Here is a 19,055-nt window from a genome sequence, read left to right as displayed (position 1 = left end):
GAACGAATCTCTGGGACCTCCGATTTGATGAATGGGCTTGGCCACTGCACACCCAACCAGCACATAACATTTGATTTTAGCAAATGTGAAGAGAAGGCAAATGCAGCCAGTAACTGAGAGCAAGAAGTGCTCTGCACAACTGAACTGCGTCCCACTTTCCAGCTGAATTAGGCTAGCTCAGCTGTCAGCCAAACCACCCGGCCCTTTCGCTCAGACTGCCTGGCACACACAGTGGTCCTCACCTGTCTTCAGCATGTAACAGCCAAGACAAAATTCCATAAATTAAAGAAATTACTTACAAAAAATATAGGAAAAAGAAAAAGACTGTGGCTGATACTACTACTATTTTATGAGAACACTTGAAAAGCATTTTAAAGCATTCTGCTAACCAAGAGCAGTACCACGTAACGCCAGTGGAACAGAGTTGTGCAAAATGTGTTAATTATTTAATAACCTACTTAAACAAATTTCAGATACAAATAGAGAAAATATTTGCTTTGAAATCTATCAATCTGCTGTTATTAGCAAAAAGTTCTTACAACAGTACAAAGTAGTAGCCTCTCTGACGAAGTGCTACGCCCTCGAGGTACTGGCACAGCCACGCAGGCACAGCGCGACCTGCAAGTTGTGGCAGCATCACTGCACCGCCTGCAATCGTCAAAATCTCACCGCACCTGAAATGCATTTTTGTCATTCTGCTCACAGACAAAGCAATCTGCATCTGTTTACATCAAGCTCTGAAGGCATGAGTAAGACGTGAAGTACTTCATGTTGCACAACATTGAGTCTTTCTAATAAGAGAAATCAGTTTACTAATCCTCAGAAAACGGAAATAGCTGCAGGAGAGTCAGCACGTCTCTGATGTTTTCTACTGCACAGGAGAGCCCTATGGAATATTTAGTCAATACAGTGCTGGTTCAGACCCCAAATAGCTGCAAAAATAAAAATAAAATAATAATCACCTGCATTAAGTGCACTCAATTCAAATCCTGCCCTCCAAAGTAGAAAGACACAAGTTTAGAAATAACTACCCAGTAGGCTTGACAGGCTTTAGGCATTCACTCCTCTGACAAGACAAACAAGGACATGTACCTGCTCTTCAACATGGTATAGCATAGGAAAGCACAAAACTGGCAGATAACGCAACTCAAACAGAAAAATGGATTTGCATGTTCACTACACCACTTATGAAAAACAGATGCTAAACAGCCCAAGTCTTACTATTTGCAATTATCTGTTCCACAAGACCACTAGACTTTTGGCTAAGTTCAGTGTAGAGCATTCCTAAAGAATTTTCAAAGTGAGGGACATTACAAAAGCAGTAAGTCTTGCTCGTGCATAATATCACAGTTTATGGCGTATTGAATAATTTAAAGGATTCGATACATCAGGAGTAAAACTAGCAGAGTAGCTTATTGTCAAGCTAGAAATTAACAGAAATAACCGATGACAGCTTATACGCAAGGCTTGTGGAGCACTGTGGGCTCACAAACACACGTTAACCACTTCTCAGGTTCATACCAGTCACTCACAAACTGGTCTGCGTACCACTGATGGAACAGAAGACCACAAATAGTGGTGTGCTCACACAGAACTGCCACAATAAAGGTTTTTATTAACTAATAAGAAGTTTTGATGGCTGATTGTAGTTTATTGGTCAAAAAACCTTTGATAACAGTTAATCTACTTGCTGTTCCGCCCACTTATTCACTTATTTAAATATCTTTCATTATATTATACACTAAGATTTTCAACAAAGAGTGGAGCACTTAACTACAACTCTGATTTTCACTAAGTGCTGATGTGGCAGGCTTTAATACTTACGCCTTCCTTTAAAAGTTTCAAGGCAGCACTCAAAATTCTTTTATCACTCTTGAAAATCTTGAATATTATTTAAAATGTACCCATTACAATTTGTAATTACTGCAAAGTCACCAAACAGAAGATAAATATGCGTGCAGCAGGCTAAGAATTTTACAGTGGAAACTGTTAAAATAGTAAAGTTTTGCATTATTAGATGTTTATGCAGCAGTAAGTTGAGTGAATTAATACTGATGCTTTCAAAAGTGTAGGTACACATCAGTGCAGTGGGCCACCTCCTTCATAGGGACTCATTTACAAACACTTCCTTTGGTGACATCCCAGTGCCTAACCTGCAAAGAAAGGTGATGCACTCCCTCCAGCCAGCAGACATAGAGCCCACCGGTACAGGCTGGGGGCTAACTGGTTGGAAAATAGCTTTGCATAAGAGGACCTGGAAGGTCCTGGTAGTCCTTGAGTTGAACTTGAGTCAGCAGTGTGCTGTTGTGGCCAAGAAGACCAACTGTGTCCTGGGCTGCATGAGGAAGGGCATTTCCAGCAGGCTGAGCAAGAAGATCCTTCCCTCTCCTCAGCACGCCTGAAGTGCCATGCCTGGTGCTGGGCTTCTCCAGAGAAGATGGGTACCTACTGCAGTGAGTTGGGCAAAGGACCATGAAAATAAGGGGCTTGTAGCACCTGGTGTATGCAGAGAGGCTGAAAGAGCTGGGACTGCTTAATGTGGAGAAGGGAATGCTTGCGGGGGAATCTTATCAGTGTATTTAAATACCCAATTTTGGGGTAGTGGATAAAGACGATCAAGCCAGACTCTTCTGAGTGGCCCCCAGTAACAGGACAGGAGGCACTGGGCAAACACTGAAATATGTAAGAAAACACTTCACTGATAGGTTAGCTAAGCACCAGAACAGACTGCCTAGAGAGGTTGTGTACCCTTGGAAGTGCTCGAAACCCACCTGGCCATGGCTCTGAGCAACATGTTCTAGTTAACCCTCCTCTGAGCAATGGGATTGGACTAAATGGTATCCAGAGGTATCCTGTAGCCTCTGCCTTCCCGTAATTCCATGATCTTTGGGAAAAGCACTACTAGAAGCTAGAAGGCTATATATTTCTGTACAGATGGGCTCCTTTTACCAAATGGTATACCAATTTAAGAACAGGCAGAATATCAGATAAACACAAGTGACTGCGCTGTAAGAGGAATGGACAATACACATTGAAAATAAATGGCTGGCCACCTCAATTTTATTTAATCGACGCATAGGCATCCAGGCCAAAGCTACCAAACTGCCAGCATAGTCTCTACTGAGAATATCATTTTTTGATCAAACTGGGAGACCCAACTAGTTCGGGAAAGATAATCTGTCTGTTGACACAAGGTCTACCAGCCTTGCGTACTAACCCTGCGAGAACCCTACAGCTATCACAGGTATAAGACAGGAATGAATCAGGAATCAAACTTTTAATAAAGGATACTGTGGGACAAATAAAACAGCTGTTGGGACAAGTAAACCAGCTGTCCAGTCTGTTTTGGTTGTGGAAGATTTCTTGACCTAGTGAATCACACAAGCAGCTAACCCACAGAATAAGCACGCATTCAGCTACGCTCTAGCAAAAGAAGACAGTCCTGCAGGATCTCTTATTTTGCCCCATGGCAGCGTGCGATCTGAAGCACAAATAGTAAGGATGCTTTTCAAGGGATGGCCGCTGACCTACCAGACGCGCTAATCACTGCTCCTCCTTCTCTAAGTGCAGTACAGGCTGCTGGTGGGGACGTCAACAGCTTCTGGTGCTGCCACATCCTCCCCTTTTCCCTGCGCTTTTTGTACAGTGACACTCAGCATTGTTGCTCCTCTACTAACTGCTTCAAAGGGACAGAAAGCCAACTCTAAAACACTGAAGGAATGTTCCTAGTGACTGTGGACAGGATATCATGGATACTTTCCATACTTTCCCAAACCTACCACACGTTAAGCATCTAACGCATGGCTTTGAGAAGCTTTTCACAGGAAGCCATGTTTTTTCTTCTACCACATTAAGACAAAAAGGCAAAGAACAAAAGCAAGTAAGCTGAATAAGTAATGAGAAGCTGCCAGGAGATTAATCATTTTATTATTCAAGTTAACTTCAAACCCACTTCTTAAACACATACATTACTGCACTTTGATGCACCTGCATTTTGAAATGGTCTTTTCAGCACCAGCCTCTGCCTCCTGCTAATGGGAGCGGTAGCCATCCTTAATCAGTTAGACAACAGATGCTCGCTATACAGCTGATGGCATTCACGTTGTTTCCAGAATTCTTGAAGATTTTCCTAATAAAAAGATTGTTTGTCTTACATCAACCTCTTGATAAGTGGCTGTAAGTGGCTAACGTAATCCAATCTTATTTGGCAATCAGTGAAATCTTTGTTCGAACAAACGTATATATGCTTTCAGTCAATGTTAAAGAACACTGCCTTGCTGAAAACAAGTGCATGGTAGGAGTTCCGTATCCTTCATGTACTCGTTTGACATAAATACCAAAACAGCATTAGATCTCCTACAAATGTTTCTATACATTATAAGTTTTTGTAAAATAAAAGAGCAAGACAGTTCAGTCATGGCCTAAATACTATACATTCCTTCTGCCTTCTCAAGCTGGTGCCCATTGAATTCCTTCAATGTTTAAGTCATCTGCAAAAAGAGCCACAAAGTTTGTGAAAAAAAATGCTCTGTTCTAACAATACTGTGTTCTCCCAGCTTCCTTCTTCTGAATAGCCACTGACAGTTGGAGAGTATGTAAAGAGGCCAGAGCCTGTACTGCACCTTCACCTCTTGAGGTACCTACACATTACTGCACCTTCATCCGTAGCAAAAGGCACCTAGCACGCTGAGCTGCTGCCTCTGCCCGGACAGGTACATAGGAACCATGCGATACAAGCAAAGGGAAGCATCAGCTACAGCTCTCTTGGCAGTCATGAAATCCTGTGTCTAAGTATCTCAGACTGTTTCTGTTCTTATTGCTGAAGGTTCATTGAAGAATGACCAAAAAATTTTAAGATTTTTACAAGCCTGAAACTACACCTGTCAACAGGATGCACAAATGGTTGAGCTACAGCTTGAATTGATTGATTTCCCAGCTCATTTCTTGCCATTTGGGATTCTGAGTCATGGGAAGATAGCAAAACAGATCTTTTCCACGTAGGACAAAGGAGGTCAGAGCAGTTGGTCCGAGGAGATGGAGTACTTTTAATAATAAAAAAAAATCAGCAAACAGCATTTAACTTTTGTTATCCCCTAGAGCATCAGGGATGATTTCACAGAAATCTGCATGAATACTATTGATATAATTATCATGACTTTAATGAAATATATGAAAATGAAAGGGTAGAAAAGCTAACATGACTTTACATATTTTACAGTGCCATCCTTCCATTCATTTTTCCATATCAATCAATTGCTCTCCTTTTCAACAGCACACTAAGCCAGTTCAAACATCCCATTCACTTTCTACTCAATAGAAATTACATACTCTGTAGTTCAGTAACATTGATCTGTTGTAGATTAAATTAACAGTGATCATGCAATTAACGGAAAAACTGATATATTAACACTACAGGAGAGAGCAGAGATGGCTTCCAGTTGGATCTTTGATGTAATGCAGCTGTTCTAGGAAGCAGAGCAGTTTGTTGTAGAATTACTGTGCCTTTGCTAGCCTTGGGAGCCAGCAATACAGATTTATATGAGACACTTAACAAGCAGCAAAGGGAGCTTTTTTTTTTTACATTAACAATTTACTGTACAATATTACAATATATAATGCTTTCAAGCCATGTTTGAAACAAACAAAAGACCCCACATCTGAGCTTGTCACTCCAAGAACTAAGGCAAGAGCGGCAAGCATTCTGTGCGTAATTGTGCTGAGTCCTCATTTTGATTCATCTGTTCCGCACAGAGATATGTAAATCAGGGTATGCACTTCTTATCCTCAATCTTCTTTCTCCACGTTGTTAATTACTCCCATGTGATGGTGGTGAGCGTGGCTGCAGGAATTAAATGATCATGATGACAACGGTAGCAGTCGTGGTCATGGCAGCAACCTTATTTTCCTCATCCCCTTCCAGGAAGGAGCCAGGGACAAGTGGGAAAAGCCCTTCAGTCCCGTCTCAAACAGGAATTCACTGAGATCCTTTTCTTATCGCTGTTTGGCCCCAGGGAATCTCACAGCAGACCCTATCCTATAAAATCAAAAGCTCTGGTGGGAAGGCAGCATGGGACACAATCCACAAAACCTGAGAGTAAATGAGGAAACAGAGGAGGCAGTGAATACATGAAAACAAATGGAGGAAGGGAATGGAAAAGGGAATGCAATGCAGTCAGGATTTTGGATGAGCTTCTTTTTGTTTTTCTTAAAAAAAAAAAAAACAAAAAACAAAAAACACAACAACAACACACAAACACGACATAAAGGGAAACTGAATACTCCTGACAGCATCCACCAGCTTCTGAAGCAATCCTGTGAGCTACTGCAGATTTTCAAGGCATATCCTAACCCAGAGACCTGATTAATATTAGAAACCAGGCACAGGCAGCATTGTTACCGGGAGTCTCCTCTTCAAATTCCCTCCTCCATCTGTGAAAGTTTGGTGAACAGTTGATAAAAGTTCTGCAATATTTTGGAGCCTCAAAAATGATTCAAATGCAAAGGTGTCACTGAGTCCTGGTAGAGGAAGCAGGCTCACCTGAGAAGGGGGCCGTGCACTTAAAAGGACAAGGAAGGAGGACAAGGTGCCCAGAGCACCCAGCTTTGTAGCCATGGGTATGAACTGAAACCCCCCAGGGACAGCACAGGATCCCCCTTCCCCACTGATCGAGATCAGACTGGTTGGAGAACAAAGGCGTCCTCGGGACCTCCTTTACCTTTCATGCCACAAAGTCAGGAGCCTTTCAATCCATAACCCATCTTTCATCCACAAACATTACTATTAACTATAGTAACTCAAGTGACAAATACCAAATTCTTAAACACTTACCCCTCAGGCAAAGCAGTGGTGTAGATCATTTTATAGAAAGCAATTCTAAAAATAGCAGACAGGGCTGTTGGAAAGTATGTCTATTATGCTCAATTACAATCAATGGATGATTTGTACAAACTAAATTTATGATGAGGATCGAAGCATTACTTGGCTGATTACTGTATTGCAGATGTTACTTCAATTTCTTTAACGCAATAAATTACTTCAGGTTGTTTTCACGTTGTTTTTTTTCTTCCCGGTTTAGCTGCAGAAGATTCTCCAGTCTCCACAGCTGCTATACATTACTGGAAGCGTACTCTAAAATCCCCCAGTATAACACATTCACAGAAGGAATTACATAAGAGGAAAAAACACGCTGGTCCTTAAGTCTGCATGGAGATCAGGAGGACCTGTGAGAGCTCAGCTGACTTCAGTTTAACTAAAGTGAATTTCGTGTTGAAATGACTCCCAGATAACACAGAACAGCATCAATTCTCCTCTCACTTCTGATCTCCTTCTCAATTGCTTAGAGGCAAAAGACTAAAAAATTAATGGAAGTAGGTGCTGTTTGTTGTTTTTTTTTTGTTGTTTGTTTTTTTTTGATTTCTTAGAGGTTTTCTGTGTTGTTCAGCCTACTACTAAACAAATGCCTTACCTACATTGCTGCACAAATCCATATTGACTGAAAGGCCTCAAAGGGCTCAGGGCTCTCTACCAGCTATAGTACGGACAGGAACGCTGAGCATTACTTGCTTAATAATGTAGCAGGAAGGGCAGCAAGAACACCCTCTACCGTATTTCCATTTCCTCTAATTGGTTATGTTACAGGCATATTTTTAAATCTCCTGCAAAATACAGCAATTAGGTGACAGTGATGGATATTTTCCATACAGAACTTGCAGGGCTATACTACATCTCTTTTCTTTTTTTTTTTCTTAAAAAAAAATAAAATAAAAAAATCACTGTGTGGGCTAAGAACGTAAAGAAAGTTTTGCTTTCCATCTGAAAGCAGATCAAGGAAATGAAACAATCACACCCAGTCTGAGGACAATTTTATACAAATATAAATATATACGAAGAACAACGTGGAATCAGACCAGAAGGAAAATCATGAATACAGAGATAGCAGCTTCCATATATTACAATATATTGACGTGTATGTTCCAAATCTCTTAGTGGTTAACTGCTGTTACTAGAGTATTACTTCAGAAGTGGTAATTCCCTAAACACTCCAGTTAGAAGGTGAAATAAATTTCAAGGATCTTCTTCTACACCTCTAGGCTCAGGACCAATAAAAAGTGGCAAAGCATCTCATGTTAATGGATTCTTAATTAGCCTGGGATGCACAAAAGAAACATAACGTAAGACTAACTTCTAATTCTAAACTGAAAACACCAGAGAGCTTCTCAGATACAGCAGCAGTGTCTGTTCCAGTGTCAGAGTAAATATGAAGGCTGGAGATTGAAAGGTTTAACTACAGAGTTCTCATTTTTTCTGCAGAAGAAAACTATCCTCTGAAAGCAGAGCACAGGCTCCATTTTAAAAGCCAAATGTAAAACAAAAACATTTACTTTGCAAGTATTTGCACCAAATTAGGTAATACAAAATTGATTTTATACATACATGTACTGATGATTAAAAAACAAAGATTAAGCGAAAGCTTACATTTGTCCAGAAAAAGGGCCCAGCCACTCTAAATAAGGAACAGAAGTCCCCTCTACTGCCCCAAAATACAGCCAAATACAGGTACCAAGTGTCTGAACATGACTGCAGCCACATGCTGCAGAGCAAACCTGAACTGAGCTACTTCTCATGGCTGCAGAGCAGAGGCAGGAGTACTGTCATGTGCAGTTTCAGCCTGGGAGCAATGGGAGAGCTTTCTCATACCTCTTCATTTCATGACTTGTGGCCATCTGAACATGCTCTGACTTAAGAATTGGACAGACATTTAGGATACGGTACAAGTATATCCACAACATCTTCATTCATAGAAACAGCACACAAAAACCAAGACTGCAAACCACTGCACGGCTCCCAGAGCCAGCGAGGGAGCACCGCAGTCATGCTGGTGTTAACCCTACTGCACGTGTGCTGCTCAGGGCTGCACCTCTCTGCGACCATGGATGACTAAATAACAGTAATTGTGAGTTTCAGTTGAGATTGGGAACCTACAGAGGCAAGCAAAATTCATATGAAGGCCTTCAAAGACATCGGGGGGGGTTATTTAATCAAAAATGTTTTCTTAGGCTAGTTCGATTGATGCAAGAGTATTATTTTTACTACTGTATTTTGCATGCCATGAAATACTCTTCCATATGTACAGTTTTTTTCTTTGTACCTCAACACCAAAAACAAAGATTTAGCATGTTTGTGTTTAAGGCAGCCTTATCCACAAATTTGCCCGATCAAGGTTCAACCAAAAACTCTTTGTCTAGTATTTAAAGATTCTTCAGTAGATCCTCAGGATAGCTCAGTCTCTGTAATCCCAGGTGAACTCAGTCTACTTATTGCTGGCAACCAAGGAACTTTGCCTAAAGGAGCCTTTACCTGGGCTGCTCCTTGCATCCCACTATTCTGACCTGCAGCTAGCCACCTACATCGCTAGAACAGTAATGCAGCCAGCAGCAAGTTCAAAGGCAAGGCTCCATGTCTTAGCTATAATTTTACCAAGTTTGGTTTTTAATAAAATTGGAAGCACACAAGTTGGTTAACAAATCTGAAGGTGCTACATCAAGCAGTACCAGAATTGCCAAGGGCAGGGGCTGAGGGGAAGAAAAAGTAGATTCTGAATACTTCATGAGAATTGATCTTGAGAGATTAATGGGGTTTAAAATAAAGGGACAACTCAGAAGATGAAAAGTGTATAAATCCAAAGCGAGACTGAGCAGACAAAGTGACAGGGAGACTGGTGAGCACAAACAACACATGTTAAAAAGCCTTTGAACTAAAAATTATCACAAAATGCTAACTGATGTTATTTAAGGAGAACTGATCGTTTTTCCTCAGACTGATATAAGTGAAGTCTAAATTACTAGAGAGGAAACAATAGTCTCAATAGTCATTAACGCGAGCAGGCATTGAACAGCTGAAGAGCTGCAGAGAGTAACGCTGAAAATCGCAGATGCAATTCTAAAGATAATTTCAAGCAAAGGTGTGGGCAGGTATTAAAAGCACTCCGAGATAAAACTAACTGCTGAAATGAAAAAAGGGATTTAAAGGGACAATTTCACTGAAACCTTTCTGCTAACAGCTTCAGAATCCTGACACCTGCCATAGAGAACCATCCTATCCCAGAGGGAACAATCACTGGTTTAGCTTCAGAGAAATTGTACCAGCATGTGGATATCAGCATTTGTCACAGAACACGTGCAAGTCCCAGTTACGCTGTTTAATCACAATCCACGTGAGAAAATCATGCAACACCAAGACCTCAACAGGAGCAAGCAGCACTTCACCAGTCCACCTAAGCAGCACTCCAACCACCCTTTTTCCTAGGAGCCCTCACAAGAGTTCAGATCCCTAAACAGAAGCTGTTACCTGTTTTCAGAGAGACAGCTCTAAGCAGATTTGTCAGATTTAAAGCTACCATGGTCAGATCTCAAAACAAGAGATTATGACAGTGGCTGACAAGTCTTAAGCACACAGGAAACCTAAGGGACAGAAACACAGCTATACAGCAGTAGACTTTGAAACTGTCTTTATTCAAAAACATTCTTTTTAATGTTAGTAAAACTGCCCAAGACTAAGTTAAAGCAGTAAAACTATTTAACACAAATGTACAACTCTAGGAAAAGGTACGATGTCAAAACAGATCTCTGCATTGATTAATACAAATTACAAGTCATCTAGTCATGGATGCAAAATAAAACAATGTATTTCTTCCTTCTACAACCCATTTAACCTGGATCCTTCCACTAGGTTTGTGCTGTCAGACCTGCCAGAATTTGGCATAGATTTAATGGCCTGGAAGTGCTCAAACACCGTTCAGGTGCTGAGATTGAAATACCTAGCTGTTACTGAAACTTTCCAACCTTCAGGGTGTTCCAAGCTTCATCAAGTACCAAATCGGATATATAAAAGCCTTATAAAAATGGACCAAACAGATCTTCAGCTCCTATTTATCAAGGGAAACAGTGAAGTTATTTAACATACATGTCGTGAACACGAAGCACACCCCAAGCACATCAGCTAATGCAAATAATACCGCCTTTCCTCTTCGTACAGATGCAACAAGTCACTACGGCAAGCCTCCTAGTTGTAACTCGTACCAAAGTGGGCAGGATTTTTGTATCAGCAGCATGTGAAGGATGGTTAAAAACATCATGATTGCATGTTTTAGTGTTCCTTCTGGACAGCATTCCCTTTACTGTTTTGCTTCCTATTCACCCCTACGGTCGTGGGGACTGTAGTGACCGCAGACTTGAACAACAGTTCCACAAGTGAATGAGATCCAGATGTCTCCCTCAAAACGTTCCGTAGTGGTTTATAAGATGCTGCAAGATTTGTTGTTTTCATCTGCATCATCACATCCTTGGGGGGGGGTCGGGAACAGCTACAGCTGTGATCGTGGAAAACAAGGCCAATTCTTAAAATGAATTAACATACTTTGCATTGCAATTTTTGTACTCCTTTCCAGAGTATATAAATAATGGCAGTGCATTCATATATTTTACTGCCAACTAGACAGTAGCTTAAGTGTTATCATGAAAATGCTGGAATCGCACCCAAGATATGAAATCATCTGCTTATTCATTTCTGATAAAGAACTGATGTGGCAGAGGCTGGACCTCCAGCTCTCACATAACTGGGAAAAGGAAAAAGACATGTAGCAATGAGCCTGTAGTTTGTCTTAGAAGAAACTGAAAAGCCTGTTTCCTTAGAGATTGAGAGCAGTAGCTGAAGACCTGATAGCTTTTAGAAAGACAACTGTACTGGAAGAATTGCCTTTACAGAGGCTGATTGCACTCAAGAAGCTTCTTATATATCTAAAAGGAGAATTCATCAGTATCTAAAGTCTATCTTCAAAAGAAGGAGTAGCTGGTGAGTTGAAAAACGTGACCACAACTGGTACACCTCTGTCATGCATACTTACATCTATGCAACAGCCATCTCTCACAAGAGCTCACAAGAGAGGCATAAACATAAAACAGAATCCCAGAGCCAGCTGGCAGTGCCATTTCATCCATCTATGTTTCGTAGGCAGGAACCACTGCTTTCTCCCCCACCCCCATTTGCCTGCATTTGTGGTTTGTACTCCATGACAAAATTTAGCAAGGCCCCTAAGTGTACACAAGCAACATTTAGATACTGCACTGAATCATATCCCAGACCTCTAAAAGCTGCAATTAGGGATGAAAGGACAGGGGTACAATCCACAACTTGCATAACTAACCATGAAAACCCAGGCATCCTTAGATGTTGAGAACTGAGGGAATGCAATTAAGCTTGCAGGGAAGCAGAGTTCGGTCTCAAAACAAGTGCTTTTGGTAGCCGACACAATGAAAGACTTTGTGAAGCAAGCAAGGGCTGGGCTGGGACAACGTGGAGAGGTATGGAAAAGAAAAACTGAAGGCAAGGGAAGCAGAGAAAGAATGACAGCAGGTTTGGCTGAACACCTCCACTACTAGCATGGAACCAAAAAATCTCTCCTGACTTTGGCTATAAAGCTGAGCTAGTTTTATGTAGAAGCAGCTCCGGTGTTTTAAGATCATATTCCTCAAATTGTGACCGCTGGGGACTATGTGCTGCAGCATCCCCCCAGCCTCGACTCTTATTTGAGTGCAGTCGAGTCTCGCAAACCCCATGGCACCGAGTTTAAGTAGGGCTTTGTGCTGCCCCCCAGCCAGTTCTCTGCGTTCAGGAGAGGTTTATCTGCTGGGGTACCACACCAGGCCCCTGCTGGCCCTATCCATTTGTTGCACCCATGCCAAACCCAAGCGCTGCAGGAACGCTTAGCTGGTTTTAGAGTCATTTCAGGTCCTGTGTGGCTAGTGCTTAGCTGGGGGCAATAAATCCTGCTAAAACCGAAGCGAATGCTGCAGGGTCACTGAAGTGGCTCCCGTACTACACGCCTAGCGTTACCCAGGCTTCTCCCTTCTTCCAGGTATACAGTACCCACATAATGAACTTTTGACTACGGTCTGATTGGATGGTGTAAATTCAGTTAGGAAGGCTGTGTCGGGCTGCACAACTGCACAGCAATTAATTTTCTCTAATGAAATCATCCTGCAGAAAGAAAGGCTTTTCACTATCAATTTACCTGTAATAACTCAAGCTGCCTACAGCACGGCAGCCACTGCAGGTGACAAGAATGCTTTCATTTTACTGGCTGCATTTTAAATAAACAGAGCAATATTTTCGCTGTAGGCTTTTCTTAAGGGAGAACAATACTATTTCAATACAAAACACAGGCTTCGCCTACTGGAGGAGTCATCTTACAGCTGAAGTCACAACTAATTAGCCCAAGCCCTTTTACAGCCTGTCCAATAATTACCTTTCATCAACGTCCTTCTTCTTACAAACTAGACAGCAGAAATCTTCACATGGCCACAGGCTACAACACTCTACCTGACTGACAAACTGTCTGAAGTAGAAAGTTTCAAGAGCAGACTAACATATAAATAATAAAAATACACCAAGTTTGTTGATAAATGCTTCCAACAACTTCCTATGACATTGAGAAAACGCGTCTTCATTAAAACCTGTCTGAGATTTAAAGAAGTTTCAGCTAGAAAAAGAAATTTCACATAGTTAGCTTTTTCAAATCCAATATAAGAACTTTCTCTTTCAAGCTTTCCTTACCACGCATAGACATGAATATGTAATGAATGAATTAGTGTCCAAAGGACCTAGGCAGAATCAGGTTCCATCAGTCTGGATCCACACAAGCATACCATGCATACCACAACATCAGCTCCCGGATTTATACAATGGCAAAGCAAATTGTTATCTCATCTTGCAAATACTGAGCAGGTAAATAATGCACAATCAGGCAACTGGAGGGAAATATTTCTCCAATAATTTGCTCTTCAATTAAACAGGCCACTTGAGGAACGTGCTACCAGGTAACAATAAAACCACAGGCTTAAGTAATATTGATTGTAACACAGCACGTGTGTAAGCACGCGGCTGTTAACCACAAAGAACCAACAGACTGAATTCCTTGGTGTCAAGAGCATCAGCTTCAAGAAAAAGGCTGTTTTTCCACCATGTATTTCTGTTTCTTCCATAATTCAAAATATTTATATGAAGAAGAATAAATAAACTTTCTGAGATATGTTCCAACTTATACAAAGCATTCTGGAATATTTAAGATTACCACTTTCACAAAGTACCACATCAGTATTTTAAAGGGGGGGAAGTGGCACTGTGTACCCGGATTGCTGGCGAGTTATTTTAAATAGAAATTAAGATAGTTGCAGTCACACAATCTTCTTTGGAGGGCCCCTCGTTTTTAAGTACACACTGTGCATCTCTGTTTTACTTCACAAAGAAAAAAAAAATCTTCCTTTTTTATATGCTTGCTCAGTGTCATCAAATCACCCAGAGCTTTGTATAAGAATTCAGGCAGTGAATGCACGTCATAAACGTGGAGCACGATTCCCCAGCTGCATCCAGGCATCTACCTTAGGATTCAACAATTTGCTCCTTACAATGCACCACGTAAACCAGCGCACACACCAACTTATCCCATCAGGCTTGTCTTATTCAGGCTGTTTCAAAAACCCCTTCTATTTCTGATCAGCCATTTAACATTCTAACAAGAGTTTTAGGGTGTCTTGCTTAGATGTCACTGTAACCACAGACATGAATTTATGCTCCTGTGATGTATAAAAGCCCGTAACAGTTCTTGCCAAAATCATTTCTCTAGGTTCTCACAGTTTATAGGTGCATATTCCCCAAACTGCTGAAAACTATACACATTTCTACCCCTACACCTGACTGGCATTCAGGGACAAGGTAGAGGAGCAGGTCTCCCCTCCAAAGGGTTTGACCCAGCAAGCAATCTCCAACAAACTAGACTTTGACTGAAGAGATGGAATAAAAGCATGTATGAGGCACATATGGCTTTCTGGCTTTGCTAGACTTGCTTGAGAAAGGATCTTCCCATTTTATTCCCCAAAAATGACTAATGCAAAAACCCTAAAGACTTGGCATTCAGACCAAAACCCGGGACTTCCCTCAGCTGCTGCTCTGCAGAAGGTATGCTCTGCAGAGCTGCTCCAGCTGAAACACTCAGTTTGAAGTGGAAGCTCGTGGGCCTTTTCCACAGATACTCTGATCCTGAATTAATGTTGTTTTCAGGCAGCAAGAGGCCAAATTTAATAACTCTCCACACAAGCTCCAAAGTGCAAAATTTTACTTTTGTTTAAGAGAGGAGAGTAGATAAAGTGTGTGGTTTTTTTGTTTGATTGTTTTAATTGGGTTGTAGCTGTTCTTTTGCATGTTGCTTGAAGTCATACATACATTTGTCATTTGTTCAACTGCAGTTTATTTGGGAGGGCAGGGTAAGAGATTAGAGTTGTTTATATCTGTATGAGATTGAGTACACAGCCACAAGTACTTCATGTTTGTTCAAGCTCTCTCTGAATTTCTTACTTTTTCAATCACACAAAGCCAGTTTTTGATGAAAGTTGAAGAAAACAGAATGAGGAATGCTAAGCACACTGAATTTTAGAACCACACATGTACTTAGAGGCTCACCACTCAGATTTCACAAGCCTTATTTCCGAGCTGCCCACTCTGCCCAGCAAGGGGACCTGAAAAGCCCTAGAGGGGAGCCAAGCACATGGGATTCACCAGCCACTGTTTTAACATACCAAAGCCAGCCACTTTGCTTCCTCTCAAGGAATTTCACAGCAGCTTTTCTGAGAAAGCTGACAAATCCAACTGTATTGGTGTCCTGGTGTCCGTGCTCAGGTGCTGGCAGCAGGGCTCCTCTGTGAGGGCATTTTGAATTCTAATGGACATCTAACTTTTAAATAGTGTAGCCTGTAACCCTGAACAATGCTTCCTATCACGTTTACCACGTGCAAATGTCATGAAGTAAAAGTACCCATCATTTAACTTTTTAGAGAATTTGTGTGCCTAATATTGAGAGCCACTATATGTATACATATATACAACTGTATACACTATGTACAAATTTGCATGTATGCCTCATAACAAGAGCCACTTTAAATCTTATCTTTTCTTGAACTCCTTCTCCATTTTGTAAATCATGTTCAGCTATCAGTTTAGACATGCTAGCCATGCCCCAATATTCATCTAACACATTTTAGCTCAGACTGATACAGAACCTGATGACAACCACCAATATTTTATATCCCTCCCTCCGCAAGTCTAGTCAGAGACCTGTTTCATCCCTGTAGTTACCAGTTTTAATGTCTCAGTAATCATTTACTCCAGCTGCTTTCTGGCTTTTACCATGCAGAAGTCCAGCCAGCATTTTCCTCTGAGCACCCACAATGCTTGCAGCTTGCACAAAAACAATCACGTTCCCACTCAAATACAGAAGAGACGGAGAGGACATTCTAGTCAGCTTCTACGTGCATGTGCACACACAAGTCAAGCCACAGAAAACACTTGTGCAGAATGTTTTTTTAGTTAGGAAAGCCACACTACAGAAGGGAAATAAATTGAAGCCTATGTAGCACACGGAATTTGCGAGAGAGAAAAAGGTGTGCCCACGATATTTCCATCATTTATCAAATCTCTGCTCTGAAGCCAAGTTTCCTTCCAATCTATTCCTAATACTTTATTCCTTAATCCGCTTACAAGAGTAAGGACAGCAGGAATAGAAATATCTTTTTGAGCTTCAATTTAACAAATGCATTTAACTGGAAAAAAGTTTCAGAAGTATACAATGTTTTCATAATGTCAATAAACATAACAAAGAAAATGGAGGAAATACTTTTGGACACCAGGGACACTTGTTGTATGGTTTTATTTTTCTTTCTTCCTCCTTTTCAGCCACTCCATTTTCAGTTTAGAATATCTTTTCATTAAAAATATGGTCACATGATCAAGTGGACAGTAGTGCAGTACCAGTATCTTCATTCCCTTTAGAAGTGAAACCTTATGTCAAGTAAAACCTTTCTGCTGTTTCTATCAGTTGTATAAGGTCTTCCCTTACTTGCTAAAACAAACCTGGCAGCTATTGATATTTCTTTGGAAAAAAAAAAAAGGCCAATGCTCCTTGTAGGTCTCATTCTGCACTTCAGTGGCTGTAAGTTAACAACAACCATATGTGAAATTTTTCTCTTTCCAAAACCTTTATTCAGTTCTCTTCCCACATTAGATGAAGTGTCCTTCCTTTGCATTTTGATTTAGCTGAAGTGTTGTAAGAAACACTCAACTTCAGGCTAAAGTTCAGTCTACTCCTCATTAATTCTTTGTATCAAATTTGTAAATTCTTCTCAAGAGCATTTTATTAATATGCTCATTTTCAACTCTCAAGTTAGCCACAATAGAGATTTTAACTCAATTAACATTTGCCAATAATTAGTTTGGCCTTTTCTTCCATTTTAGATTTGCAGAAAACGTGTTTGGTCCAAAAGGACTGTAACTTCTAAAATACTTGAGATGTAATTACTGCCCAAGAAGGAAAAATAAAATTTGGGCTCACAAACTGAAATCAAATATGCCAGAGAACATCAAACCAGATTTTTACAGGTTGTGTCACTGTTTCCCCTTGCTCAATGTTCAGAGCTGCTTTGAACTGCACGTATTTTTGACTGCTCAGCAACTGGCATATCACCCAAAGCCACCGACACTGAAACACACAGCTCATCACCAAGGATGATGAAAGCACAGGAAAAAAACATTTCATGAACGAGACAGGTATGTTGTATGCAGTCAAACAGTACGAGCACAGGTGTTTTGAGTTCTGGGTCTCACTCTATCACTCGTTTGGTGAGTACTAGGCCCCTTTTGATGACAGTAACTCCATATTAAGTTAGAAGATGAACACTGAAGGGAGAAACAGGTATCATAAGCAGGATGAATACGAACAACCTTCTTATCTCCTGTGCTTCCAGGCTGACTCTGTAGACACCCTAACATGCTCAGGTGTGTAACAGGGTAGACAGGACAGACCTTCCCTGGACCCTGGGGAAGAGCCCGCTGTGCTTCTGAGGGGTTGTGCAAGGAGCAAGTCACTGCATTTCTCAAGTTAGGCTGTGAGCTTTTCTCAGACTAACCACTGACTCAAGATGCTGACTGACTCAAAGCAAGTTAGAGAGGCTTTGTGCTTACATATACGTTCTTCACCTCTTGCCTTGTTTTTTATTGCTTTGCTGCTGTTTTTTCCCCACACGCACAGTTATCAATTTGTATGTTTATGGAAATCTCACTGTAAAATGCTACCCCTGGAGGTGGCAGAATGAGTTCTGTCCCAACAGCTTCAGCTTTTCCACATTTCAGAGGTCCCGTCTTCTGCAGGAGACAAAATGAAGAGAGCAGCAAAAACAACAACAACAAAATAGCCACTTGTGTTCTACTCCCCCCACACACTTTTAAAATTATTTTCCACAGCTCTATAAAAACAAAGGAGTCCAGTGCATATAAATACAGTTACAGGTTCCAGAAGGGATAGGCTGCATTCACAAAGAATGCCAGAGAAAATTGGTTTCTAAAAATATTTCTCTGGTTTCAAAATATGTCATGATGGAAAAAGAGGAACCAGCACTGACAGACAGTATCAGGAGTAGGAAGACAAATATTTCACAACTATTAGAGAAACTCATTACAGCTGGGGGATGAGCTGTACCTCTGACTTCTCTTCTCTCTTTTGTGGAACTACATTGAAATAACCCTCTAGTTGCATTCCCTACAGCACAAAACCCACACTGCACCTGATTTCAGAGGAAATTTCTGCAGCACAACACCACATTTCTCATCAGACTGTTATGATTACAGGGCAGTCGATACCTCATACTGCCTTGCAGTCTCTCATACCATGACAGGTTTCCACTGCGCCTGTCTCTCCTCCCCAGCTGAGCTGCTCAGCTCTGTCATTCAGCAAGGCCCAGGACGGCCAGACCATTACTACATGTATTAACACAGGCCCATGTCTGAATTGGTGCAAGGCACATGTCAACTACTCAGAGGCCACTAACCATTTCTGTGTGTTGGATACTCTTCTTCCAGGGCTTGCAAGCATTGTGTTGCTAAAATGACCCCAAAACAGCTGCCTCCAGCTGGATTTTCCACACATTCACACAAGCATAGTGACAGCAGGAAG

General features: G+C 41.2%; 1 protein-coding gene and 1 long non-coding RNA gene across 6 annotated transcripts in view; both read right to left on the bottom strand.

Moving 5' to 3' along the window:
• DOCK4 (dedicator of cytokinesis 4) overlaps window positions 1–19,055 on the bottom strand; it is a 250,323-nt gene that overhangs the window by 196,827 nt on the left and 34,441 nt on the right. The window lies entirely within an intron of this gene.
• Window positions 5,897–8,312, bottom strand: LOC118163876. Its single transcript, XR_004749232.1, has 2 exons — window positions 6,830–8,312; window positions 5,897–6,088 (listed from the first exon to the last, which is right to left on the bottom strand). It is a non-coding gene; the product is annotated as an uncharacterized LOC118163876 (long non-coding RNA).

The sequence above is a fragment of the Oxyura jamaicensis genome, chromosome 1 (assembly GCF_011077185.1).
Source record: "Oxyura jamaicensis isolate SHBP4307 breed ruddy duck chromosome 1, BPBGC_Ojam_1.0, whole genome shotgun sequence".
NCBI classification, from domain to species: domain Eukaryota; kingdom Metazoa; phylum Chordata; class Aves; order Anseriformes; family Anatidae; genus Oxyura; species Oxyura jamaicensis.
Note: the sequence above shows the minus strand (reverse complement) of the source record. Positions and strands in the feature narration are given on the sequence as shown.